Source organism: Bos indicus, chromosome 1 (assembly GCF_029378745.1).
Source record: "Bos indicus isolate NIAB-ARS_2022 breed Sahiwal x Tharparkar chromosome 1, NIAB-ARS_B.indTharparkar_mat_pri_1.0, whole genome shotgun sequence".
NCBI lineage: Eukaryota > Metazoa > Chordata > Mammalia > Artiodactyla > Bovidae > Bos > Bos indicus.
The window spans coordinates 75,780,242-75,807,627 of record NC_091760.1 but is presented as its reverse complement, the minus strand read 5'-3'; the positions used below and the strand labels follow the sequence as shown (position 1 = coordinate 75,807,627).

Here is a 27,386-nt window from a genome sequence, read left to right as displayed (position 1 = left end):
GGAACGGATCATGTATAATATTTGTTATTCATTTACACCTGTTTAAAAACAGCTATATATAATATCACCTTAGTATTATGATGCATTTTTGTAAAAAAAAAAAAAAAATGTGTGTTCAAATTACATGTGTGTTACTGCTATTTTCAATACAGTGATAGTGATATTTGATAAGTTTATCACTCAGGATAATCACAGAAGCTATTTAGGAAACATATACAGAGAATAACTGCATAAGTTATGATACCAGACTAGCAATAATCTGTAATTTACCTTTGAAGTCAAAATATCTTATTCCACAAATAGGCAAAAGCCAAGATTCTCGAACTAAGACAGAAACATGAAAAGATCAAGTTGGAAGATATTAAATGTTTACATTTAAATATAGACTTAAACTTATCTAAGAGTTTGCACTATGAAAGTTTAACAATTCAATCAAAAGAAGTTAAAACAAGTAAACAAGTGAATACTCTTATGATTTGGTTTCAATAATATACCTAATATTTGGAATACTAGGTAACATTCCACAACACAATTTTGCTAAAGTTCTACTGAAATTGTATCAGGTCACCGGCTAGGATAGAAGAGAAGTATTACTGTGAAGTGTCAGAACCTGAACTCAGGAGTCACACGAATAGGGTATGAATTGTGATTCCACCACACACCAACTGTAAGAACTTGGGAAATTTCTTTATCTGTAGATGCCTTGATTTCTGCATCTCCAAAACAGAAGTTAATAAACTTCCATAACAGGTTATAGTAAGGATTAAAGGAAATAATACAAACAGAGCATTTATCAACCTGCTGGATACACTGTATGTGACTTCACTAGAGGGTTACTTTTGTTAAAGTAATAAAAAATTAAAATGATTAATATTATGTATACTGTGAACTTTTCCCAATTACTATTTTTTTAGGAAAAGTCAATAAATAGGTCTAGGAGTGAGGCATACATATTAAAATTAGATCAGAGGAGAGAAAGCACTTCTGAGTTTTACTACTAGAGGCTTTCTAAGTTGATTGATAGGGGCAAAAATGATTATTGTACTCAGGAAAGTTGGAATTATCAATGCACTAAGGTAATAATGTTTATGTGTATATCACAGCATAAGTTTTTACAATGAATTAAATTCACATTTAATGTGATAAAATAAAAACCCACCCTGATTCAAATTAGATTCTGTCTTACATATCAAAGATAGATACAACTTGATTTCCCACCTCGATGAATCATCATAAGGCAAACTTAATTTAGTTGTTTAAAAGCAATCATTAACAATCATATTTTCCAAGGACTAAAGTTATACTTTTCTCATTTCTGACTCCCAGACAGTTTTTAAAATAAAAAGAGAAATCTGTTACATTTAATCTAAACACAGCCAAGCACATACCTTGTTTCCTAAAGAGGTGTGTATTAAGCCCATGGAAGCTCTCCATTAGCCATTAAAGTCCTTCCTGGAGTAATACAGCATCTAATGAGTATACCACCTGGAGGATTCTGTTTGTTTTTCTACAGTGAGGTAAAAACAGCTCATTTAAGAGATTCATCTTGAGAGTCCGTTGGACTGCAAGGAGATCCAACCAGTCCATTCTAAAGGAGATCGGTCCTGGGTGTTCTTTGGAAGGAATGATGCTAAAGCTGAAACTCCAGTACTTTGGCCACCTCATGCGAAGGGTTGACTCATTGGAAAAGACTCTGATGCTGGGAGGGATTGGGGGCAGGAGGAGAAGGGGACGACAGAGGATGAGATGGCCGGATGGCATCACTGACTTGATGGACATGAGTTTGAGTGAACTCCGGGAGTTGGTGATGGACAGGGAGGCCTGGCATGCTGCAATTCATGTCGCAAAGAGTCAGACACGACTGAGCAACTGAACTGAACTGAACTGAACTGATAGAGCTTTATGACATGAATTCTGGTCGGGAGAGAAACTGCACATCACTGCTATGGCTTGTCTGGTTGTGCTATACCAGATGATGAATTCATTGTCATACATATTCAAGTTCAGGCCAGAGAACAGTGAACCCAGCTAGTTGGTATCATAATGGTATCCAACTAGCTACAATAAGACAGAGTCTTTGTGAATGAGTCTTTCCTTTGGTTTCCAACTCTTGCTTTAAACATTAAGATAATGTTATGGTATTTTAAATAACTGAAACTCTCAACGATCTAACCAAATATACATTGTTCTTTGTTCTTTTAAAGAGAGACTATCTTTAAGGAAGTAAGGAGAAAGCTTTTGGTAATTTTGCAATAATTTATCCTCATTGATTTCTACATTCTATTCAAATTTCATGTTACATTTACTCATATACAGAGATTACATTTACTCATACGCAGAGACAGACATACACACACAAACCTATAGCTAACAGACTTGATATACGTAGAGAGTTATATATTTATATATATCTACAAATATAAATTTATTTATACATATTTAATGTACATATATTTTGTAATGAAACTAGGATATTCATAAATATCTGTTTCTTAAAAAATGATGTGTACTAATTTACATGCTATTTAGCATAGTATATACTATACATTTAATGCATTTAAAGCAAAAACATTTTTAAAACTTCTTAAGTTTATTTTGGGACTTCCCAGATGGCTCAGTGGTAAAGAATCTGCCTGCCAGTGCAGGAGATGTGGGTTCAATCACTGGGTCAGGAAGATCTCCTGGAGCAGGAAATGGCAACTCGCTGCAGTATGGCTGAATGGCTTTAAAGCAACTCTTTATATATTAAATGCAGTTACCAACATGTCCATGATATGCAAAGGAAAAAGAAAAAGAATTAAGTAAGGTGAGCACAATTATGTTCAAACAAAAGCCCAAACACATTGGATTGGAACAAAGAAATTCCAAGTGCACGGGTAAAATGCAGTAAGTCCCTGACAAGCCACATATGAATATGCACTTTCCATGAATGAAAGGTAAAACAGATTTAATGGAAATGTTTATAAATGGAGTGTGTAGGGAGATTGTTTATACTTTCTTCTCTAAGGAAATCTGTGAGAGTAGTTTATAAATATTTCCTCAAGGCAAAAACACAAGTAGTTTTCTTTCTGTGTAAGACATAAAAAAAATATGAATCTTTCTTTGCCACAAAGTAATGAAAACACTTTAACTTTAGATAATGGTTAAGGAAAAGGTTTAAATCTAAGCATATGAAAAAGGAATGAAAATAACCCAGGTGCTGGATTTCACGATCAAGCCATGGACTCAAATGTAGGTCTTAAGGACAATGCCAGAATTCTTTATCATTAGCCCATTTTATAGGAGAGACTGTGTGTGATACTCCCTTAGATTTGTCTCTGGCATGCTGCGATTCATGGGGTTGCGAAGAGTCGGACACGACTGAGAGACTGAACTTGACTGAACTTGCCTTCATTGTGGTTTGTTTTTTTTTTTTTGTAGGCAGACATTGCAGTAAAATATATAGACTAAGTATAAGCTTATTATACAACCGATAACCCATTCTAGGTTAATTTACTCTTTTTTTTTTCCCCCTTCTCCACCTCAACCTTCCATTTCATGAAGCATCCCCATCCTAATGATCAATAACCAATTGCCAATCCAAATCACCATGTCAAAATGTCCCCCTGCATACCAAGCTAGTCTTGCCCTTTGGCAAATACCAAACCAAATGGATTGCCAAACTACATCAGGGTAGTTTGATCAATAATATCAGAGGCAAATTTATCTATACTGAATATACCTGGATTTCCCAATAAGATTGTGTGCCTATATAGACAACTATATTTGATACATCTTTGATCTACCACAAACATCTTATTGTGTCTAATTACTAATGCCAAATCAATGGTTAAGAAATCACAATGAGAGGAACTGTCTTTATCTTCAACTTGTTTAAATATGTAATACATTTAATTGGGATTTTTCCTGCCTCAGATTTAACTGAGAAACCGAATCAGTAGCTATCACAATGCATTCTGTGGGTTCACAAATTTCCATATACAGTATTTATATAGATGATAAAAGGGAGCATGCTCTATTACTCTTGGCCCCCTGAGATACAAAAAGATTTAAACAGAGGTCGAAGGTTCAGAAGCAGGATTTTAGAGAAAACTGCTTATAAAGTTTTTCCAGAAAAAAAGCTATTGCTGTGCTGTTATCTTTGCCCCACCCATGCAGAGGAAAGGTTGAGGAGTGCAACCTCTCAGCAGCAGAAAGACACATCTGACTCATATCTAAGAAAGGTAAAATTTTACTAAGGTCTAAGCTGTGCCAAAGAGACGGACAGATAAGAAGAGTAAAGGAGGGAAAAGGAGGGGAGGAGTCACCTTGGATAGGCTAAACTGGAGTGAAAGGAGAAAGGCTTTTCATCTCAAAGAGATTGGACTTGCATCACAGGGTACGCATTGCTGGGGATAGATCTACAAAGGAAACACCTGCAACAGAGATGCCAGTTAAGGGAACTGCAGGGGACAGCATCTGGCAGGGAATCCTTAAAGATCTCAAGAGAGCAGTCATGAGAGAAAAGCTTTTCTGTGAAACTGGTCTACTCACAGACCACAACTTTAAACACATCTGCCAAGGTTGGGTATTGACGAAATTGAGGCCAATGAGACCTGTACTCTGCTTACTAATTCTCTCCCCTCCACAAAACACCTCGACTCTGGTAGAGCTCATATAACTGCTAGATAGAAAGCGATAGTAAGAGATTCTAAGAAAGACAGGTTTAACTGTTAATAAATCAAGTTCAAAGTGTGGGTTAATCCCTTAGTCTATATGCTAATTACTGAACCTACATTGTTGGTGACTCAGCATGTCAGTAGGGTAGCTGAGATGCTATAGGCCTGCTGGAGATTATCTCTAGGAATAGATTAAAATTATTCCTCATTGAATAAAATACAAAGAGGAGCAGTGGGAGAAAAACACTATCTTTTGTTTACATCATTAGAAACATTTTTAACATACACCTTAGAAATACATTAGGCTTTAATGTGAACCGTGAACTACCAGATGTTCAAGCTCGTTTTAGAAAAGGCAAAGGAACCAAAGATCAAATTGCCAATATCCACCGGATCATGGAAAAAGCAAGGGAGTTCCAGAAAAACATCTACTTCTTCTTTATTGACTATGCCAAAGCCTTTGACTGTGTGGATAACAATAAACTGTGGATAATTCTGAAAGACATGGGACTACCAGACCACCTGACCTGCCTCTTGAGAAATCTGTATGCAGGTCAGGAAGCAACAGTTAGAACTGGACATGGAACAACAGACTGTTTCCAAATAGGAAAAGGAGTACATCAAGGCGTATATTGTCACCCTGCTTATTTAACTTATATGCAGAGTACATCATGAGAAATGCTGGGCTGGATGAAGCACAAGCTGGAATAAAGATTTCCAGGAGAAATATCAATAACCTTAGATATACAGATGACACCACCCTTATGGCAGAAAGTGAAGAAGAATAAAGAGCCTCTTGATGAAAGTCAGAGTGAAAAAGTTGGCTTAAAGTTCAACATTCAGAAAACTAAGATCATGGCATCCGGTCCCATTAGTTCAGTTCAGTTCAGTCGCTTAGTCATATCCGACTCTTTGAGACCCCATGAATCGCAGCATGCCAGGCCTCCCTGTCCATCACTAACTCCCGGAGTTCACTCAGACTCACGTCCATTGAGTCAGTAATGCCATCCAGCCATCTCATCCTCTGGTGTCCCCTTCTCCTTCTGCCCCCAATCCCTCCCAGCATCAGAGTCTTTTCCAATGAGTCAATTCTTTGCATGAGGTGGCCAAAGTACTGGAGTTTCAGCTTCAGCATCATTCCTTCCACAGAAATCCCAGGGCTGATCTCCTTTAGAATGGACTGGTTGGATCTCCCTGCAGTCCAAGGGACTCTCAAGAGTCTTCTCCAACACCACGGTTCAAAAGCATCAATTCTTTGGTGCTCAGCTTTCTTCACAGTCCAACTCTCACATCCATACATGACCACAGGAAAAACCATAGCCTTGACTAGATGGACCTTTGTTGGCAAAGTAATGTCTCTGCTTTTGAATATGCTATCTAGGTTGGTCATAACTTTCCTTCCAAGAAGTAAGCATCTTTTAATTTCATGGCTGCAGTCACCATCTGCAGTGATTTTGGAGCCCCCAAAAATAAAGTCTGACACTGTTTCCACTGTTTTCCCATCTATTTCCCATGAAGTGATGGGACCAGATGCCATGATCTTCGTTTTCTGAATGCTGAGTTTTAAGCCAACTTTTTCACTCTCCTCTTTCACTTTCTGGCAAATAGATGGGGAAACGGTGGAAACAGTGGAAGACTTTACTTTTTGGGGCTCCAAAATCACTGCAGATGGTGATTGCAGCCATGAAATTAAAAGACGCTTAATTCCTTGCAAGGAAAGTTATGACCAACCTAGACAGCATATTAAAAACCAGAGACATTACTTTGTCAACAAAGTTCCATCTAGTCAAGGCTACGGTTTTTCCAGTGGTCATGTATGGATGTGAGAGTTGGACTATAAGGAAACCTGAGTGCCAAAGAATTGATGCTTTTGAACTGTGGTGTTGGAGAAGACTCTTTAGAGTCCCTTGGACTGCAAGGAGATCCAACCTGTCCATCCTAAAGGAAATCAGTCCTGAGTGTTCATTGGAAGGACTGATGCTGAAGCTGAAACTCCAATACTTGGCCACCTGACGCAAAGAGCTGACTCATTTGAAAAGACCCTGAGCTGGGAAAGATTGAAGGCATGAGGAGAAGGGAACGACAGAGGATGAGATGGTTGGATGGCATCACCGACTCAATGGACATGAGTTTGGGTAAACTCCAGGAGTTGGTGATGAATAGGGAGGCCTAGCATGCTGCAGTCCATGGGGTCGCAAAGACTCAGACACAACTGAGAAACTGAACTGAACTGAAGTGAATGATTTCCTACTTAATTTTATGTAGAGTCAGATTATAAAAACTCAGTAAGTCATTCTTCTTGCAGCCTCCAGGAAAATTTGAACTATTTGTCCTTTACAAGGAAAGGGATATGTAAAAAAGAAAGTAAAAGCAGTGGTCCTGGAAATTTTTCCTTATGGGTTTTTCTGAGAGGTTGATCAGCTGATTTTACTAGGAGGGGGTCGAATGCCAAAGACAACCGGAGTTGCCATCTTAATACTTGAAGAATTAGAAAATATATTTAGAAAGAAGCTTGGTATGTCAAGAGGAATAGAAAGAATAGATTCCCAAAGAGGCTCTTAAAACAGTGTTGTTAAAATTCACATTCATTTGCTTAACATTAAAACCCAGCAATTAGCTAACAAACCTTGGTGACAGACTGCTATTAATTTTGTGCTGACTCCATACATGTAAATTAAACTATTACAAGTTCCCCATGTGCTGCCTCTGACATTTGTTTTGTACAAGTAAGCCAGCAGTGGGAGGCATAAACTTTGCTCTTAATTCCCTTGGCAAGTGAGCTGCTGATCACTTTGTTAATTTTCTGGAAAGACATTCAAAAACTACTTTTTGAGGACAAAAAAAAGTTTAACACAATGACTTCAACTGCACGTGTCTTATGAATTAAAAGTTATAATATTACAAAAAGTTTTCACAATAGTATTTAGATCTGACTGGAGATACTTAGATAATTTTATATAATTAGAGTCTACAATAATATATTATAAAATAACATAAAATGATATTTATTTTCCCAGGAATAATCAAAATCATGTTTATTATAATTTTTAACTTTATTAAATCCTAAAAGTATATTAGAGAATTCTATCACTTGCTTTTGATCATTTAAAAAATCTAAAAGAGAAATAGCTGGTTATTTTTAAATGAGGTAATACATGGGAAGAAATGAGAGAAGGCAATGGCAACCCACTCCAGTACTCTTGCCTGGAAAATCCCATGGACAGAGGAGCCTGGAAGGCTGCAGTCCATAGGGTCACTGAGAGTCGGACACGACTGAGCGACTTCACTTTCACTTTTCACTTCCATGCCTTGGAGAAGGAAATGGCAACCCACTCCAGTGTTCTTGCCTGGAGAATCCCAGGGACGGGGGAGCCTGGTGGGCTGCCGTCTATGGGGTCGCACAGGGTCGGACACGACTGAAGTGACTTAGCATAGCATGGGAAGAAAAGATCTTGTATTTAGAGAACTTTCTCATCAATGATCAAGTAAAATTCATAAATCCTCCACAAAAATCCCATGATTTTCTACTCATCTGTAGGTTCGAGGTTTCCAACAAAAGACTGAGTGTTCCAAACACTCAGCCTGCTTAAACAATCCTCTTAACCACAATTTCCACTAAAACTTCAAGGACCTGGTAATAAGAACCTGATATATAAACATGGACAAGTGTTACCTATGATTCTGTATGGTCTTGAAATGCCTGATCCATAACAGTCGTTCTGTCCATATCCTTCCATACCTCCTCTATGCTATGCTATGCCAAGTCACTTCAGTCGTGTCCGACTCTGTGCGACCCCATGGACGGCAGCCAACCAGGCTCCCCGATCCCTGGGATTCTCCAGGCAAGAACACTGGAGTGGGTTGCCATTTCCTTCTCTAATGCAGGAAAGTGAAAACTGAAAGTGAAGTCGCTCAGTCGTGTCCGACCCTCAGCGACCCCATGAACTGCAGCCTACCAGGCTCCTCCGTCCATGGGATTTTCCAGGCAAGAGTACTGGAGTGGGGTGCCATTGCCTTCTCTGCCATACCTCCTCTAGTTTCCCATAAAGAAACTGTCCTGTGTATGATATGATATGTTAGGCTTATTTACCTTTACAATGGGCATCCGCCATGCTGTTTGCTTCAAAAGCCACTGTTCTGAAATACTAGGTGGCAGATACCTGTTACCAACCATGCATTCCACTCACATTTTCAAGATTTTTTAGTCAAGCACTGTTCTAGGTACTTTAGATATACCCATACGAAAATAGATAAAAATCCCTAAGACCTACACTGCCCACACCCTAGGCATACATACAGTCTTTACAGAAAATAAAAACATAAAAGGACTGAATTTCCAAAACCTGGAAAGTGTCTCAAACCAAATGGCATAACATCTCAAAATTAACCAAAAACTCAAACATTTTACTTCTTTTATAATGCCTGTACTTTAAATCATTGTCATTAGCATCAGAACTTAATTCCTCTGAGCTACTTAAGTACAGGATTAGTATTTTTCTATTCTGTAGATTCCCTGCAAGCCTAGCAAAAGAGTGAGCCTGTTAGGTGTTCAGTAAATGTAGAACTGAATTAAGCAAAGTGATACTAAGAAAGGTAATTTTTTTACAAGTAAAGTATGAGATCATTTTGAGTATCTAATGAAGCCAAAAATAATTATATCATAGACTGTAGTTTAGTCAAGTCATTCATAGATAAAAAGTTTCCTAACAAAATCAGCCCTTAATTTAAATTTTTGTATTGAAAATGTGATGCTTAGAACATCAATGTTGGCCCCATCAATGTCCCACCCCAAACCTACTGAAGAATCAGAGTCTGCAGCTTTACAAAATCCCCAAGTAACTGAGATGAACATTAAAATTTGAGAAGTGCTAATTTATACCACTTTTTTAACCAAAACTACATGCTAAAGTCTACTGGTTTTGTTTTTAAAAATCAGGAGAAACAGAAGAAAAAGAGAAAAAAGAAAACCTATGTCTGACCACACTCCAAATCTATTAAACATGAGTATGAGTTCAAGACTGATCTTTTTATTTTTAGCTCTCCATGGAATTTTCAGGTACAGACAAGTTAAGAAGCATTGATTTAAACAATATATTGGCTCTGCAATGGAATTCTCTTATTGAAGTAAAAGAAACTGAGTTTTAAAGTTCAAATCAGAGCAAATAAATTTCTAACATATAAAAATTCAAGTTAAGACCTTGGTCAATAGTCTATTGATTTTAGGGTCAAATGGAGAAACATGTGAGTCTAAAGATGTTCTGAAACTCTGCTGCCTTCTAACAAAGCATCCTATTCCTGTCCTTCTCTGACACAAAATCGTCTTAATTGATAAGCATCAATAGGAACAGTGAAAATGAGCTTTAGAGCACAGATCTGTAGAACTATAGCAAACTCTCCTTACTGAGACTAAAGAGGAGCTAGCCTGTGTTATATTTAATCTTTAAAGACTGAAACACTCATTTCTCTTGGGGAAAATCAAAGAAATCAATCCTTCCATCATGTGAACTAAAATCTCATTTAGAGTTCAGCTTTTGCTAATAATTTGGCATAAGATATTCAGGCTTGTTTTCATAAACCATCATAACTACATAGCACATCATAAATAAGGAATAAATAAATGCTCTTCTAACTCATAGTAACTAAATCAATCTAATATTTTGTGTTAATTAATGCCATCAACAAAGTGTATTTCAAGGATGCCTTTTCTCAAAAGCTATAGAATACAACCAATTGGGTACATCCTATTTTTTGACAAGTGTTGTCAGAACAAAGTTAGGAAATGACTGGTTCACATTCAGTGTGAGATCAAAAAGAGACTAAAAGGAAAAACTTGGGTTCACAATAAACATAGTAGGGAACTGTAATACATGGAGTTCTATTTTTAATTCTGTCACAGATAAAAAGCAAAAAAAAAAAAATTCTAAAAACAGGGTAAATTAATTCAAATGATTCATTATCTCATTTTATCTGTGTATCAGCCCAACGAAATGACTATTACTACTCCACTTTCCAGAGGAAGAATATGAAGAAAAGGGAGGATAGATAAGTTTTCAAGGCCACTCTTTATACTATATTAAGTGGAATCTTCATAATCATTAGACTCTTGGTACCTTTGAAATCAGACAGACCTATATGAAAAGTTCTAACATAAAAGTGGTTATCAAGACTCTACTTTTAGACCAACAAGGATAAAATTCCACAAGTCCAGTCTGAGGAACAGGTAGGAACATGTCTAATAAAACTTAAAATGTCCCTGGGATCCACTTTCTGAAGCCAACAGCTTTGTGTTTGGGAGAATGGCATTGAAACATGTATATCATGTAAGAAACGAGTTGCCAGTCCAGGTTCGATGCACGATACTGGATGCTTGGGGCTGGTGCACTGGGACGACCCAGAGGGATGGTATGGGGAGGGAGGAGGGAGGAGGGTTCAGGATGGGGAACACATGTATACCTGTGGTGGATTCATTTTGATATTTGGCAAAACTAATACAATTATGTAAAGTTTAAAAATAAAATAAAATTTAAAAAAAAAAGAGTACTAGTCTGCCTCAGAGATATTCAGGTGTACTGGATCTTGCTAAGTATATTCAGGTATGTTGGATTTCATCAATGCTATCTAGGAATATCATCAGACTTACTTCACGTTCACTATATAAATAAGTTCAACTTCAGGGACTTTTTCATACTTTTTATTCAAAAGGAGGTCATCAAAGATAACTCAATAGTTTTTAAATAGATGACACAAAGAAGCTTTTGCTCTTTAAAGATGAACAAACCAGGTGACTTAAGGTATATCATATCTTTGCTCACTTCAAGAACAAGCCTGAACATACTTCTTGGTTCAATAACAGAATCAAAGCCTTATCTCAGCTGATTTCTTAACCTTTTATTTTTCAACAAATGCATCTGTATAAAGTGTAGTTATGTCCAAAGTGATATGCTTCAGTACTGGGAGTACAGGGCCACTGGCCACTCAAATTACAGAGTCCAGAATTCCCAACAGGGCCACTTATGGAGACTAGGAGTCAAGTGGAAGACCCAGAAGCTGTGTGATACACCCAGGATCAAGGTGTTTCTCCCACTAGCTACTTTTCATGATAAATATTTATTAATCTCCTGTTATAAGCCCTCAGGGGTCAGCAAACTACATCCTGCAGGACAAATCCAAGCCACAACTTATTGCTGCAGAGCCATGAGTCAAAAATAGTATTAACCCTTTTAAACATTTTAAATGTTAAAATGTTAAAACATAACATTTTAAAATGTTATAAAAAATCAAAAAAGAATATTTCATGAAATGTGAAAATTGCACAAAATTTCCTTTTCAGTATCCATAAACAGTATTATTGGAATATAACCAGCTTCATTCATTTCTGTATGGTCTATGGTTGCTTTCGAGTTACAATGGCAGAAGTGAATAAGTGTGACAGAGATTGTGTAAATGTGAAAAGTATCAAATATTTATTGTCTGGCACCTTAAGAAAAAGTGTGCCAACCACTGTGCTAGACACAGTAATGAAGAAGAGAAATACAACCTTTCAACTTAGCAAATATGGCAGTGATTCTGCTGCCTGCACTCCCTTTTGGCCTGAAAACAAAATGAATCTCTACAGGCTTCCATTTCTTTCTCTGTTTGTGGGGACAAGAAAAGAACTTGGCTCATAGGAAAAAGACCATTTAGCCTGGTGTCTTGCACACAGAAAGCATTCAATAAATCAATGTTTTTTTTTGTCCAGTTGGAAGTCCTAGCACTTTACCCTTCTCTGCCTACAAAAATCCTATTTTTCCTTCTAAGTCATGATAAAGTGCTTCCTTTGCATGCACTCTTCTATGACCTCTCAAATTTAAGTTACTCCCTCTGTTCCCAGAGCATCCTGTTTACCAGTGTGTTATAGTAAGATCCACAATCTTCCTTGTACTTTGGTTATTTATAAGTCCCTCCTTAGAAGCAGGGATCATTTTCTTATTAATTTTGTAAGCCCTATAACATTGAGCATAGATAAGTCATTGCATAGAGGAGACAGTCAATTAATATTTGCTGGACAAATAAAAAAATGAAACAATGCACAAGTAGACAACCATGTGGAGATGTCCAAATTGGTGCAGTGGTAAAGAACCTGCCTGCCAACGAAGGACATGCATGTTCAATCCCCGGGCCAGGAAGATCCCCTGGAGGAGGAAATGGCAACCCACTCCAGTATTCTTGCCTGAGAATTCCTGTAGACAGAGGAGCCTGGTGGGTTACAGTCCATGGGGTCACAAAGACTCAGACATGAATGAGCAACTGAGCATGCACGCGCACGTGTGCACACACACACACACACACACACACAAAATCCCTCCCCAATAATAGACAACTTAATAGACAAACTGGGGGTCTCACAGAAACTCATGGAAAGGCTAATACCAACCAACATAAAATATTAGACTCGAGGAATGGTATGGGGAGGGAGGTGGGAGGGGGGTTCAGGAGGGGGAACACGTGTACACCCCTGGTGGATGCATGTTGATGTATGGCAAAACCAATACAATATTGTAAAGTAAAAAAAAATCATAGTAATAGACTCTGTCAGGTATACAATCTTGCTATATGTTCCTTACAAAGTCACAAATTCCATTCTAAGCTTTCTTGTCTAAATTATAAAATGTTGGAGCAATTGTCAGAGTTTGTGCCAGCATTAGAAAGGAAAAGGTAACTAGTAAAATTATTATTTCAATTAGAAACTTTGAAAATATTCCACTTTTCTGTGCTGCATACAGTCTTACTCCATCCTATATTATAAATCTAAGTGTTTTATTAACTGTGCTTCTCAAAAGTCAATTTGCTCTATTTTTAAACCCCACACACAAACATACACATACGCCCACACACACAGACATACATTTTTACAGCTAATAAAAGGGAAGAGAAACTCATGGGGAAAGCAACAAATGTGAATTACATCTCAATAAAGCTTTTAATAAAGTTAAAGGCAATAAAAACTGATTTTAAAAGTGGACCAAATCTCTTCTCATTGGTTATTTGCTTCAAGAGAACAATGCCTTGAAGAATCAGGAACCTATGTACCATGCTTATTTAAATTCTTGCTACCTGTTCAGTTCAGTTCAGTCGCTCAGTCGTGTCCGACTCTTTGCGACCCCATGAATCACAGCACTCCAGGCCTCCCTGTCTATCACCAACTCCCAGAGTTCACCCAGATTCAAGTCCATCGAGTCAGTGATGCCATCCAGCCATCTCATCCTCTGTCGCCCCCTTCTCCTCCTGCCCCCAATCCCTCCCAGCATCAGAGTCTTTTCCAAAGAGTCAACTCTTCGCATGAGGTGGCCAAAGTACTAGAGTTTCAGCTTTAGCATCATTCCTTCCAAAGAAATCCCAGGGCTGATCTCCTTCAGAATGGACTAGTTGGATCTCCTTGCAGTCCAAGGGACTCTCAAGAGTCTTCTCCAATACCACAGTTCAAAAGCTACCTGTAGGTTTTTTAAATACATAATTTTATTTATCTATTTTTGGTTGTGATGGCTCTTGGGCTTCCCTTGTGGCTCAGCTGGTAAAGAATCTGACTGCAATGTGGGAGACCTGGGTTTGATCCCTGGGTTGGGAAGATCCCTGGGGAAAGGAAAGGCTACCCATTCTAGTATTCTGGCCTGGAGAATTCCATGGACTGTATAGTCCATGCGGTCACAGAGTCGGACATGACTGAGCTACTTTCACTTTCATGCAAGGTCTTTGCTGCTGTGGGGGCTTTTCTCTAGTTGTGGCAAGCAGGGGGCCACTCTCAGTTGCAGTGCATGGGCTTTTTACTGTGGTTGTGTCTCTTGCTGTGGAGCATGGGCTCTAGGGCACATGGGCTTCAGTAGTTGCAGCTCCAGTCTAGAGCACAGACTAAATAGTTGTGGTGCATGGGCTTAGTTGCTCCAGGGCATGTGGGATCTTCCTGCATTAGGGATCAAATTTGTGTCCTCTGCATTGGCAGGTGGACTCTTTACCGCTGATCCACCAGTGAAGCTCTACCTTAGGTTTGGATTATGGGAAACCTAAAAGATGGCTTTCTAAACAATGACAACAGATTTCACAACAACGAAAAGAAGAGATGTCACTAAAACACAAAGGAAATTTATTTGAGATCTGGTCCTGGAACAGGTGACTTTGTCTGAGAAGGCAGGTTATTCTGCTGATTACTGCACCACAGATAGCAAAGGCTGACCAGTTTGCTGCATGGCAGCCAAAGGAAGAACCCCCAAATATCCCAAAGATCTCAGTCAGGTTTATGACAAACATAATGTGCAAGATAGAGCTGAAGCCCCAGAGCAAAATTCCTTTTCATTATACTCCTCAATGACCATAAATTAGAGGTTTTTAAACGTTTGTGTTACCTATTTTCATTTCAACAATGTATTTGAAGACTTTATTATAAGAATTTCCAACAGTATATTTAGAAGATACACAGAAAATTTCAACAAGATTCTGAAACTATATGCAATAGACTATCTACCTATTATCACCTGTCTATGTATTATTTGTCATCTATTTGTCATCTGTTTATCTATCTGTGTGTGTGTTAGTTGCTCAGTTGTGTCTGACCCTTTGCGACCCACAAACTGTAGCCTGCCAGGGTCCTCTGTCCGTGGGATTTTCCAGGCGAGAATACTGGAGTGGGTTGCCATTTCCTCCTCCACGGGATCTTCCTGACCCAGGCTAACCCGCATCTCCTGTGTTTCCTGCATTGTACAGATTCTTTACCCACTGAGCCAAAGGGGAAGTTTATCTATCTACCTATCTATAATAACTGTATAGCCTTATCTTTTCCTGAAACAGATTAATGTAGATATTATAGTAGTCAATAGCTTGTAGAGATTTAAGACTATTTGATAGAAACTACAGGAACCCTCCCCATCAAACTGCTCACTTGCACATATTTAAACTTGATATAAAATTTCAGGAAGTTATGCATCAGTCTAAAACTATTCTTGGACTCCAAATTAAAAAGGTTTACAAAACTTCTTTAATCATAGAATATAATTTTACACAATTCATACTCATTAAAATACCATTATAGATAATTTTGCACCCAAAAAAATACAAATTTCTCACAGTGCATCTTTAATAAGTTTAACATAAATCACAAGTTTCTCCTTCTCTATCATATACTCTATATTCCATGTGGTGCTTCACTTCCTGCCTTCAGCTATATTCTTTCCTTCTAGGAACATTTCTGCTCCTCCAAGGGATGGGTAACTGCAGGTTTTCAGATAAAACCTTTTATTTTAAAATATATATACACAGCCCAAAACAATACTATTAAAGCTCAGAAGTTCTCCCTAATGTTTAATTTGATTTTTCCTATGATGGTTACACCAGTTATCCCTGCTACATTTACATTATGAACAGATTACTCAGTCTGCAATCCTCTGACCTACATATTAGCAAATCCTCCTACTTACAATTTTCCATGAAAGCCTTATTCTTTAAGCATCTATTCTCCCCAATCTCTGGGCCTCTCTGGTAGCTTTTACCAAACATAAACTTAACATCAGACTTCTGGGAGTGGATTTTCAAACGGGGTAAATGGCTATACTGGACGGAGATCATTTCTCTTTCATAATATATGAAACATCTTTTTTAATAAAGTTTGAACTTTGTACTCAAATGTTACACATTACTAAGTCATATTTTTATATAGTAAAAGCCATATGTTAGAACATTAGAGGAAATTTTTTAAATGTGTCTCATGAATTTCAACAGTGTTGAGTAATTTTACTTTTTTGTATATTCTCTTCCAGCTTTTTACATGCAGTGTTACTAGGTGTGAAAGAAAGAAAGTGAAGTGGCTCAGTCATGTCCGACTCTTTGCGACCCCATGGACTATAGCCTGTCAAGCTCCTCTACCCATGGGATTTTCCAGGCCAGAATACTGGAGTGGGTTGCCATTTCCTTCTCCAACTAGGTGTAATTGATGTGAATATACCCATTTGTTTGCTGATCTTATATAGAGTAATGGTTAAGTGTGACCTCGAGAGACACATACCTAGCTTTCAATCCCTGACCCAGCAGTCACTAGCTCTGCAACCTTGCTCAGTTTCTTCATGTGTATTTCCATGCTAAGTTGCCTCACTCGTGTCTGTTTGTGACCCTATGGATTGCACCTCCAGGCTCATCTGTCCATGGGATGCCCCCAACAAGAATATTGGAGTGGGTTGCCATGCCATCCTCCAGGGGATCTTCCTGACCTGAGGATGGAACCCGTGTCTCTTACACCTCCTACACTGGCAGGCTAGTTCTTTACCAATAGCGCCACCTGGAAAGCCCCTTCCTGTGTATAATATATGGGTAATAATAGTACCTATCTCTTAGAATTACTGTGAAGATGTATAAATGTACAATGCTTAAACAGTGCTTGGCAAATGGAAAGGGCCTAATAAATGTTAGCTAAATACATATTATGACTAGTTATTCATTCCCTTATATAACATTAGAATGGAAATACTTTTCTTAGTTACATAGTGTACCTGATAACATTTAATGGCTACAGAATATTTCTATACCTATGTATGACTGAATTTATTTAATAATTTTTGTACAGTCAGCAAAAACAAGACCAGGAACTGACTGTGGCTCAGATCATGAACTCCTTATTGCAAAATTCAGACTTAAATTGAAAAAAGTAGAGAAATCCACTAGGCCATTCAGGTATGACCTAAATAAAATCCCTTATGATTAAACAGTGGAAATGACAAATAGATTCAAAGGATTAGATCTGACAGAGGTCTGAAGAACTATAGACAGAGGTTCATAACATTGTATAGGAGGCAGTGATCAAAACCATCCCCCACAAAAGAAAAATGCAAAATGATTGACTGAGGAGGTCTTATGAATAGCTGAGAAAAGAAGAGAAGCAAAAGGCAAAGGAGAAATAGAAAGATATACCCATCTGAATGCAGAGTTCCAAAGAATAGGAAGGAGAGATAAGAAAGCATTCCTAAGTGAAAAATGCAAAGAAATAGGGGAAAACAATAGAATGGGAAAGATTAGAGATCTCATCAAGATAATTAGAGCTACCAAGGAAACACTTCACACAAAGATGGGCACAAAAAAGGACAGATACTGTATGGAACTAACAGAAGGGGAAGAGATTAAGAAGAGGTGGCAAGAATACACAGAAAAACTATAAAGATCTTAATGACCCAGAAAACCAGGATGGTATGATCACTCACTTAGAGCCAGACATCTTGGAGTGTGAAGTCAAGTGGGCCTTAGGAAGCATCACTACGAACAAAGCTAGTGGAGGTGATGGAATTCCAGTTGAGTTATTTCAAATCCTAAAAAGATGATGCTGTGAAAGTGCTGCACTCAATATGCCAGCAAATTTGGAAAACTCAGCAGTGGCAATAGGACTGGAAAAGGTCAGTTTTCATTCTAATCCCAAAGAAGGGCAATGCCAAAGAATGTTCAAAATTGCACAAATTTCACTTGCAAGCCAGGTAATGCTAAAAATCCTCCAAGCTAGGCTTCAACAGTAATGAACTGAGAACTTCCAGATGTGTACAAGGTGGATTTAGAAAAGGCAGAGGAACCAGAAATCAAACTGCCAACATCTGCTGGATCATAAAAAGCAAGAGAATTACAGAAAAATGTCTACTGCTGCTTCATTGACTACATCTAAGGCTTTGACTTTGTGGAACACAACAAACTGTGATAAATTCTTAAAGTTATGGGAATACCAAACCACCTTACCTACCTCCTGGGAAACCTGTAAGCAGGTCAAGAAGCAACAGTTAGAACCCAACATGGAACAACAGACTGGTTCCAAATTGGGAAAAGAGTATGTCAAGGCTGTATATTGTCACCCTGCTTATTTAACTTATATGCAGAGTACATCATGAGAAATGCTGGGCTGGAGGAAGCACAAGCTGGTATCAAGATGGCCAGGAGAAATATCAATAATGTCAGATACGCAGATGATACCACCCTTATGGCAGAAAGTGAAGAGGAACTAAAGATCTCTTGATGAAGGTAAGAGGAGAGTGAAAAAGCTGGCTTAAAACTCAACATTTAAAAAATGAAGATCATGACATCCAGTCCCATCATGTCATGGCAAATAGTCGGGGAAGCAATGCAAACAGAAAGAGACTTTATTTTCTTGGGCTCCAAAATCACTGCAGATAGTGACTGTAGCCATGAGATTAAAAGATGCCTGTTCTTTGGAAGAAAAGCTATGAGAAATCTAGATAGCATATCAAAAAGAAGAGACATTACTTTGCTGACAAAGGTCCATATTGTCAAAGCTATGGTTTTTCTAGTAGTCATGCATGTATGTGAGAGTTGGACTGTAAAGAAAGCTGAGCACTGAAGAACTGATGCTTTTGAACTGTGGTGCTGGAATTGACTGTTGAGAGTCCCTTGTACTGCAAGGAAATCCAACTAGTCAATAGTAAAGGAAATCAGTCCTGAATATTCACTGGAAGGACTGATGCTGAAACTCCAATACTTTGGGTACCTGATGGGAAGAGCTGACTCATTGGGGGGAAAAAAAAAAAAGACCCTGATGCTAGGAAAGATTGAAGGCAGGAGGAGAAGAGGATGACAGAGGATGAGATGGTTGGATGGCATCACCGAATAGATGGACATGGGTTTGAGCAGATGGTAAATGACAGGGAAGCCTGGGGTGCTATAATCCTCGGGCTCACAAAGAGTCAGACAGGACAGAGCAACTGAACACCACCACCACCACCACTGGATAGTCAGGTTGCTTTCATCTTTTGCTGGTACAGCTAATACTGCAAAGAATATCTTCAGGTACATAGCTTTATTTTTCTTGCTTGGAATTATTTTATTAAGATAAATTTCTATAAGTTGAATGGATGAATCAAAGAGTTTGAACATTGTTACTGAGTCCTATACGACAAAGAGAAACAGCATTTGCTCAGGTCAGCGTCCAGGTGTTTCACTCATTTAGGAGAACATTAAATATTGGTACCACTGAAGTATTACTAAAAGAGAATAACTTTCATGGGGTTACAATTCCAGCTCCGTGCTCCACATCCTCCCTTTTCCAAAGGTCAACAGAGTCAAAACCCAATGTTACGTAGAAAACTTTCACAATATAAAATTCAAGCCCCTTCTGCTCTGATGACCACAGAGCTCTTTTGTACAGAAATAAAGCTTTTCCTGTTGGTCTTGGAACAATTTCCACAGCTCCTGAAAGGGGGAAGCATTTTTCTTCCCTCCAAGGAGCCTCGGGCTGCATGTAATGTGGCGCGTAATTTCCTGCATCTAAGTTGGCAACTGTTAAATAAATTCTTGAGCAAAAAACTAGACTTTTCATGAAAATTTCTGCTCATTATCTAATTATGTCAACATTTAATAAAATTCCTGTTTTCCCTTTCTATCATTTGACAAAGTGAGCAAAAGGGAAAAAAAGGGGGAAAAAATCCCTAAATCTAAATTATTATGAACCACAGCAGTACTCATGAAGGGTACTGGGAAAGAAATGAAGTGAGTGCATTACAGGAGCTGATGAATTAATTCTGGATGAGTCATTTCCAAAATGCTCATGAGAATCCACATGTATTATACTTCATGTATCTTTCATAATTTCAGCAAAGATAAAATGAGAAATTTGTTACATTTGACAAATAAACAAATACTTATCTAACATGCATGTTTTTCCATATTATAGATAGGATGATGCTATGATGAAATTAAAAAAAAAAAAAAAAACAAGAAAAAAATACCCACTAATTTAATGGAAAGAATAACAGGGAGATACAATTGGTATTGATAAGACAGTAAAATTCCACTAAAACACCTCAAATTCAATTCAAATTGAATTAATGAATAGGTTTTTTCTTTCCATTCTGAGTTTCTCAGCTGGATTACTGGCAGTCTGACTCATTCCATGCCATAGAGATGGTTCTTTAGAATACTGGACCATGATCAATCAATTAGACATTGCCACAAATTTCTCTCCAAGTATCATCTAAAAGTCATTAATTCTGGGCACAAAACATGATGATCATTTTATGTGTAGGAGATCTGTGCATCCTTTTGGAATACCAAAGAAGTATGAGCCCCTTGCTTGAAACTACAGTTTTCTTCATTTCAATGTATTTGCTGATATTTGCTACTGAATTTAGAGATTCAAATTCTCTTCCAATTCTTTTATCTTGTGTTCTGTATCCTTCACTCATTAAACACTTCTCGAGTCTATGTCAATACCTGCAGTTTTCAATGCTATGCTGCTGTTCAGTCACTAAGTCATGTCTGACTCTTTGTGACCCTATGGACTGTAGCCTGCCAGGCTCCTCTTTCCATGGGATTTTCCAGGCAAGAATACTGGAGTGGGTTGTCATTTTCTTCTCCAGGGAATCATCCCAGGATCAAACTCATGTCTCATGCTTCGCAGGTGGATTCTTTAGCACCTGGCTACCTGGAAAGTCCCGTTCAATGCTATGATCACTTTGTTAACCAGATATATTGTTGATTAATTCTCAATTCATTTTTTGAAAGTTATGACAACATTGCTGCTTCTGGGGTGCTGAATTAAAATTTCCAATGGAGTATCCCACTCATATTAAAAATTAAACATATAAAAATCTACCTTGCCATTCCCAATCTACCTTCCTGACCTGGCTTTCGCTTTCATCATCCTCTGTCTTCCCTCTTTCTGCTAATGGCACCTATGATATCTATCTCATCCCCTCCTAACTTTGCCCTCTACACAAAGATTGCTATTCTGGGGAAGTCTTTCCCAATCCCCATTCCTAAATTACATCAATCCACCCTCGTTTAATAGGTTTTGAATGTTATAGAAACAAACATGAAAGTGATTTAATGCAGGAGTCAGAAAGACTTTCAGTATGTCCCAGGGAAGAGACACAGAAGCCAGGGACATCAGTTCTAAGGGACTGTGGAAAGAATTCTCCAAGGAGTCAGTTTTCTAGGGTATAAACCACTACCTGCTTTACTCAGACCTCTTAAATTGGCTTTTAAAAATTGCTCCTCTGAGATCCAGACTCTGGTCTGGAATCTGACCTGGCTTTACTCGTTCCTCTTCTTCTGGTCTAGGGTTTTCCGGATGGACAGGAGAGAGAATACTGACTTTCCTTTCAGTGATGTTATTAGGAATGAGTAATAAAAATGCTGGCAAGTCCAGGGAAAATCAGAGTGCTGCATTAAAAAGTTAATGGCCCAAACTCCTTGGAGCTATCTGAAAATGAAATAATCACTAAGGGACAAATCCAAAATTAAAAAAAAAAATCATACAAACACAATTTACCCCAGGAATTTTCAATAACTGTTATTGCTTTTTTTGTGGCAGCTAAGCATCACAAAGGGCCCATTTTTCTCAAGCCCACCTTTGTATCCCTTCAGACAGAAAAAGGTAGCAGGGAGGTTATATATATATCCATAATCTGAGTCTGTGCAATTGCTATGTCACAGTGTAATCTATGAAATATTGCTGCATGATTACAGACATAGAATGTCAAACTTAATTATAAGAAAATTACAAAACACTCCACCAACTGGATATAAATCCTCAACAATGGAAAAAGGGACTATATGTGTGTGTATATGATACACTTGCCACTGGCTTAAGTGATCTTTCCCTACTTGAGCAAGATAAAGAAGAAATTACATACAGATGAGGCTCAATATTTATATGTATTTGTCACAAAGCCCCAAGTTGCTTCATGCTTCCCTGTGTGTCAGAGGATCTGCACACTGAAAGAGAGTTCTTTATCACTGGAAGTGCCTCAAAGAACCCAACTGACCACAGCCACTGCAAAAAATATTCAAAGATAAAACTGCATGGTCCCTGCCTCATTTGATGTCCTATGACTTGTGATTTGCTAAACTTGACAAGACATCACTTTCATACCCTACCTTACAGACCAACTCCTGCCCAGTTTTTTTTAGGAGAAAAATAGCATCTATCTCAATTATCATCTCTTTCTCAAAACACTCTTCAGTTCAGTTCAGTTCAGTTCAGTCGCTCAGTCGTGTCCAACTCTTTGCGACCCCATGAATCGTAGCACACCAGGCATCCCTGTCCATCATCAACTCCCGGAGTTCACTCAGACTCACATCCATTGAGTCAGTGATGCCATCCAGCCATCTCATCCTCTGTTGTCCCCTTCTCCTCCTGCCCCCAGTCCCTCCCAGTATCAGAGTCTTTTCCAATGAGTCAACTCTTCGCATGAGGTGGCCAAAGTACTGGAGTTTCAGCTTTAGCAAAACACTCTTAGATGAGCAGAAAACACTGGTGAATAAATTTTAAGAATCAGTTTCTTTAGATTGGATTCAGGGCAGGAAAAAAGTGGGTAAAGTTCACAAGGCCATATTCTCCACAGATTGAAAAGCAAGCTAGTTTTATCACTTTTGTGCATAGCACAGAGAATTTCTGTCTGAATCTCTCGGAAGGGATTTTCTTTTTTTCATATGAATATCAATCTCCTCTTTTAACAAAGGTACTGAACCACTCACACTGTTATATAAATGAGTTAATGGGAAAAACCCATGCAAACATTTGCACTAGGCACTCTAAGTTTATAGTCGTGGACACGGTTGAGAGACACTGCCACTCCTGATGTTAAAGAGCTCCTTTGGAACCGGGCAGGTATGAACAGAACACAATGATGTAAAGAGTAAAAAGAAAACTTTAAAAAAATACTTGGAAAAAAAGTGAGAAAGGCTTCCACGGTGGCTCAATTGGTAAAGAATTCTCCTGCAAAACAGGAGACCTGGGTCTGATTCTGTATTTGGAAGATCCCCTCAAGAAGGGAATGGCTTCCCACTCCAGTATTCTTGCCTGGAGAATTCCATGGACAGTGGAGAATAGCAGACTACCATCCATGTGGTTGCAAAGAATCAGACATGACTGAGCAACTGATATTTTAAACTTCACAAAATACTCACTAACTAAAAACAAAGAAACAAAACCCCGGAGGCCTCCTGTGGACTAGCAGTGGTTTGTATCACATGAATTTGGAGGCTCTCAGAGAGTCTGGCATGCTGGACTCTACTTACATCAATGTCTCATGTTGTGCTCAGATTTAAGCTCCTGCAGTGAAGCCCCATCTCCTCTCATTACTGGTTGCTTTTGGTCCATGTTTGTGACCAGACGGCAAACATTCCCAAGGCAGTGAGTATTCTTTCTCAAGACTTGGCACACGGCCGGTCCTCAGGAAATGTTAAATGAATGAATGTATTTCTGACAGTAAGGGTGTCAGACTTTAAAAAATTCACTTCCACTTCTATAAAACTTTTGCTTTAAAAAAGCTGGCAAAAATAATAGATGAAGGGATTCAATCTCTGAGTACAACCTTGAGACAGCAAGTTGTGAGATTGGTTTGTCTGCTTGCTGCCTATGCCCTTCTTGCTTGGCAGTTTGATTCAAGGATTTGAATCTTCAGGATGTCAAATAAGTGATTTAAAAAAGTAAAACTGGAAACATTGAAAAATGTCTGTCATCAGCATCATGATTGATCACCATTAGCCAGATAATTATACAGGCTGAGGAAGATCGTTACAAATAGGAAACCTAAAATAGATGCCTCAAGGTTAACATATCCTAATTACCTTTTGTGACATCATATAAATGCTTCTCTATTTTTGAAGGTAAGTCTAGAAAAATAGAAGAAAATAAAATCAATAATTTCCTATATCCACAGAGATAATGAAATTATCAGATAAATCTTCTCCTTAAATTTTTACCTGTCTACGCAGAACAGAGTGCAAATTCCCCAATACAACAACCTCCATGAAATAACATATGATTCCAGTAAGCACCCTTACCAAAATATCAGAGTGAGGAATTCAGTGACAATTATATATGTAAACAAAATGTGTACAGTAAACTATACCAAAAATAGATTACCTGGCAAAACTCAAAAAATACTTCATATTTGCTGTTTATTTATTTCACAAATTTTCAACGTGTAGTTGTTAATTAACTTCAGAGAAGCTATTTAGTAATAAAAACTGGAAAGTGCTTAACCTGGTAGCAAGCCATAAAAAAAAAAAAAAAATTTGTGTCAGCGAAGACAGTCAGGGTTTAACAACTGGCTGTGATGAGAGAGAGAGAGAAAGAGAGACATTTAGGGTGGAAAAGAAAAAAACAACAAATATATGGCTTCCACTAACAGCTGGTAATCTAATTGCCTGGCTTTTCTGAAGTTGAGGCCAATAAAAAATTGGCACGACCAACTTCCAATTAGGGATATATCAGGGACACAGTGTGACCCTAAAGAAATATAGTTGTTAAAACAGAAAATTTCTAAATAAACTCTGTTCCCTGCACACTGGGCTTCCCTGGAGGCTCGGTGGTAAAGAACGCACCTGCCAGTGCAGGACGCTCAGGTTCTAATCCTGCTCAGGGAGATCCCCTGGAGAAGGCAATGGCAACCCACTCCAGTGTTCCTGCCTGGGAAACCCCATGGATAGAGGAGCCTGGTGGGCTACAAACCAATGGGGTTTCAAAAGAGTCGGATGTGACTTAGTAACGAAACAGCAACAAAACCCTTCACATTAGTCACCATGGAAAGCTTCACATTCTTTTTTCCAGTGGGGCCATCTATAGATGATTTTTTTTTAAGAAGCCTGAATGGCCCAGAGAACACTCCTTTGACTATTCTTAATAGGAATACACATCCTTAAAAGGTGAAAATTGATCTGTTGAATAACATGGCAATGAGGCTGAGTATTACTTTTTAGAGTAAAGACAATCAGTATCTTACTTATTTGTTTAGTAACTGACACTAGAGCTTTTATAGGGTGCAAGCATTATTGTATAGAGATAGAGATGTAGAAGAGAAGAGAGAGTTGGACTATATCTACCTGTAGGAACTCGAAAAGATTTCTACAGGCTATGTTTTCTGAATGGGATCTTGAAAGAATGATAGAAACAATACAGGAAAATACAATAGAAAAACAATGGAGAGGTGAGTCAATGGTCAGGTAAGGTCAGATATCCTTTAGAAAAAAATAAGTAAAGCTTAGGGTGAGAAAAACAGCTATAAGTACTTTGGGGACGAATTTATGGAGAGATAGGAATACCAGGCTATTTCTTGTTCTCTGGGAAATCACTAAAAGTTATAGATCATGAAACTGGCTTGGTCATATTTTCCAGCTAAGTCCACATCTCAACTTCCTAGCTGATGATGTCCCCCTACTGTGACCCTTTGGGCTGGATTGGAATCCCTGTTTCTCTGGAATGTGGAACTAATAGAAATTCTATTACCAAGAACTTGTATACCACAAACCAATCTATATAAACCCAGCACCTACTTAGGTGCAACAACAGCTACTTAATTTTATAAATTCTAAAGGCAATTTATTAATAATGGATTTCAAAGACGCTCATATATGTAGTATTCAAAATCAAAAACCTCAAAACTACCCAAGTGCCCAATGACAGGAGAATTGATTCTCAGTTGTAACTAGAAACTGGGCCCTTACATAAGCACTGGAAGTCTCCCTCCCTTGACAATAGCACACCTCTCAGAGGAAAGATGTGGGGAAAATAAATGAACTGCACAAAACAATGCAGATAAAGCCTAGAAATCTAGTGCCAAGTAACAAGATGGTTTAAACTTCATCCAGAGGAAATCACAATATTCTGAATGGAGTCTGACAAGATTTTAGGATGCGGATCCATTAAATTTTGTTCTGGTTTAATTTATTTTTATATTTTTCTCATAAACTCACAGAAAACCAAAGTGCCCTATGGAAAACCGGTTCTTACTTTAATGTTCTAGATGCATTAATACAATAGCTCATACTTTCCAAACAGACAAGATATTGTTTTTATGTGAAAGTATTGCCTCAGGTCAATTCAGATGTAACAGATTAACAAATAAACCTGGCCCTGAGGAGAAAAGCCAAAAACTGATCAGTTCAGTTCACCTGCTCAGTCCTGTCTGACTCTTTGTGACCCCATGAATCGCAGCACGCAAGGCCAGGCCTCCCTGTCCATCACCAACTCCCAGAGTTCACTCAAACTCATGTCCATAGAGTCGGTGTTACCATCCAGCCATCTCATCCTCTATTGTCCCCTTCTTCTCCTGCCACTAATCCCTCCCAAAATCAGGTTCTTTTCCCAATGAGTCAACTCTTCCCATGAGGTGGCCAAAATATTGGAGTTTCAGCTTTAGCATCAGTCCTTCCAATGAACACCCAGGACTGATCTCCTTTAGGATGGACTAGTTGGACCTCCTTGCAGTCCAAGGGACTCTCAAGAGTCTTCACCAACACCACAGTTCAAAAGTATCAATTCTTCGGCACCCAGCTTTCTTCACAGTCCAACTCTCACAACCATATGTGACTACTGGAAAAACCATAGCCTTGATTACACGGACCTTTGTTGCCAAAGTAATGTCTCTGCTTTTGAATATGCTGTCTAGGTTGGTCATAACTTTCCTTCCAAGGAGTAAGCGTCTTTTAATTTCATGGCTGCAGACACCATCTAGAGTGATTTTGGAGCCCCCCAAAATAAAGTCTGACACTGTTTCCACTGTTTCCCCATCTATTTGCCATGAAGTGATGGGACCAGAGGCCATGATGCTTAGTTTTCTGAATGCTGAGCTTTAACTCAACTTTTTCACTCTCCTGTTTCACTTTCATAAAGAGGCTTTTCAGTTCCTCCTCACGGTCTGCATAAGGGTGGTGTCATCCGCATATCTGAGGTTATTGATATTTCTCTCGGCAATCTTGATTCCAGCTTGTGCT

At 38.4% G+C, this 27,386-nt stretch overlaps 1 protein-coding gene and 1 long non-coding RNA gene across 6 annotated transcripts in view; both read right to left on the bottom strand.

The window, feature by feature from the left end:
* The window catches only part of FGF12 (fibroblast growth factor 12), a 615,850-nt gene that overhangs the window by 117,809 nt on the left and 470,655 nt on the right, over positions 1-27,386 (bottom strand). The gene's annotated exons all lie outside the window — the stretch shown is intronic.
* The window catches only part of LOC139183186 (uncharacterized), a 121,658-nt gene that overhangs the window by 39,314 nt on the left and 54,958 nt on the right, over positions 1-27,386 (bottom strand). The window contains exon 2 of the long non-coding RNA XR_011566719.1: positions 1-27,386. This exon is cut by the window's left edge and continues 39,314 nt beyond it; it is cut by the window's right edge and continues 53,904 nt beyond it. This is a non-coding gene — a long non-coding RNA (uncharacterized lncRNA).